The sequence below is a fragment of the Perca fluviatilis genome, chromosome 14 (assembly GCF_010015445.1).
Source record: "Perca fluviatilis chromosome 14, GENO_Pfluv_1.0, whole genome shotgun sequence".
NCBI lineage: Eukaryota > Metazoa > Chordata > Actinopteri > Perciformes > Percidae > Perca > Perca fluviatilis.
This window is the reverse complement of record NC_053125.1, coordinates 34444875-34447374: the sequence shown is the minus strand read 5'-3', so window position 1 is coordinate 34447374 and position 2500 is coordinate 34444875. Positions and strand designations below refer to the sequence as shown.

At 31.2% G+C, this 2500-nt stretch overlaps 1 protein-coding gene across 1 annotated transcript in view; it reads right to left on the bottom strand.

The window, feature by feature from the left end:
• Positions 1–2236: 2236 nt before the first annotated feature.
• plod3 (procollagen-lysine, 2-oxoglutarate 5-dioxygenase 3) overlaps positions 2237–2500 on the bottom strand; it is a gene marked incomplete at its 5' end in the record, with an annotated part of 16983 nt that continues 16719 nt past the window's right edge. Inside the window, one exon of the mRNA XM_039821946.1 lies at positions 2237–2500. This exon is cut by the window's right edge and continues 968 nt beyond it.

Below are 2500 nucleotides of genomic sequence, written 5' to 3'. Positions count from 1 at the left end.
GATTACATGTCCTATCTATTGTTCTATATCCATGATTACATGTCATATCTATTGTTCTATATCCATGATTACATGTCATATCTATTGTTCTATATCTATGGTTACATGTCCTATCTATTGTTCTATATCTATGATTACATGTCCTATCTATTGTTCTATATCTATGATTACATGTCATATCTATTGTTCTATATCTATGATTACATGTCATATCTATTGTTCTATATCCATGATTACATGTCATATCTATTGTTCTATATCTATGGTTACATGTCCTATCTATTGTTCTATATCTATGATTACATGTCCTATCTATTGTTCTATATTTCTACATGTCTATGTACTACATATCTATTACATGTCATATCTATTGTTCTATATCTATGGCTACCATGTCATATCTATTGTTCTATATCTATGGCTTTATGTCATATCTATTGTTCTATATCTATGATTATATGTCATATCTATTGTTTTATTCTATGATTACATGTCTATCTATTGTTCTATATCTATGGCTACATGTCATATCTATTGTTCTATATCTATGATTACATGTCCTATCTATTGTTCTATATCTATGATTACATGTCATATCTATTGTTCTATATCCATGATTACATGTCATATCTATTGTTCTATATCTATGATTACATGTCATATCTATTGTTCTATATCTATGATTACATGTCATATCTATTGTTCTATATCTATGGCTACATGTCCTATCTATTGTTCTATATCTATGATTACATGTCATATCTATTGTTCTATATCTATGATTACATGTCATATCTATTGTTCTATATCTATGTTTATATCTCATATCTATTGCTCATTCTTATATCTATTGTCTATATCTTGGTTACTCATATCTATTGTTCTATACCATTGCTACATGTCTATCTATTGTTCTATATCTATGATTACATGTCATATCTATTGTTCTATATCCTATGTTACATGTCATATCTATTGTTCTATATCTATGATTACATGTCATATCTATTGTTCTATATCTATGATTACATGTCATATCTATTGTTCTAATATCTGTGGCATGTCCTATCTATTCTATATCTATGATTACATGTCCTATCTATTGTTCTATATCTATGATTACATGTCATATCTATTGTTCTATATCTATGGCTACATGTCCTATCTATTGTTCTATATCTATGATTACATGTCATATCTATTGTTCTATATCTATGGCTACATGTCCTATCTATTGTTCTATATCTATGATTACATGTCATATCTATTGTTCTATATCTATGGTTACATGTCCTATCTATTGTTCTATATCTATGATTACATGTCCTATCTATTGTTCTATATCCATGGCTACATGTCATATCTATTGTTCTATATCTATGGCTACATGTCCTATCTATTGTTCTATATCTATGATTACATGTCATATCTATTGTTCTATATCTATGGCTACATGTCCTATCTATTGTTCTATGTCTATGATTACATGTCCTATCTATTGTTCTATATCTATGGTTTTACACGACTAATAACTGACGTACTCTACACACATCTGAAGCGTGTTTGCGATGCTTTCACAAATGTTTAGTTAATAAAGTTAATTTAAAAACAATATTCTGTAGAATTAGTGTATATATGTATGTCTCTCTCTATGTATCTATGTGTGTGTGTCTGTGTATGTCTGTGTGTGTGTCTGTGTGTGTATGTATGTGTCATTGTGTGTGTGTATGTCTCTGTGTGTCTGTGTGTATGTATGTGTCATTGTGTGTGTGTATGTCTCTGTGTGTGTATATGTATGTCAGTGTCTGTGTGTATGTGTCTCTGTGTGTGTGTGTATATATATGTGTGTCTGTCTCAGTGTCTGTGTGTGTATATGTGTGTGTCTCTGTGTGTGTGTATATGTGTGTATATGTGTCTCTGTGTGTGTGTATGTGTGTCTCTGTGTGTGTGTATATGTGTGTGTGTATATGTGTGTATATGTGTCTCTGTGTGTGTGTATGTGTGTCTCTGTGTGTGTGTATGTGTGTCTCTGTGTGTGTATATGTATGTCAGTGTCTGTTTTTTTTTTTTTTTTTTTTTTTTTTTTTTTTATTTTTATTGTGTCATTGTGTGTGTGTATGTCTCTGTGTCTCTGTGTGTAAAGACTTTTTATAAACAAACAAGAACCCAATAACCCTTCGACGTTACACTCGTACATAACTTGATGACGTAATAGAACACAGCTGTGAAAGTAAAATTATGTATTAAAATCTCAAAACTTTATTGGCTCAATCATTAACAATAATTTAAGGCAGTTTGTACAAAGCCAGAGACGGTGGAGTCGGAGGGTGGAGACCTCTGACCGCCACGGAGGAAACACTAAGAGACACATGGATGGATGGAAGACATATGAACATATGACATCAGCCCTTCGGTTGTCCTAGTAACAGTAACACTTTAAGATAGATGTAGGGTCTCCACACTGGATTTACACTCTTCTAAAAAAAAAAAATGGTTCTTT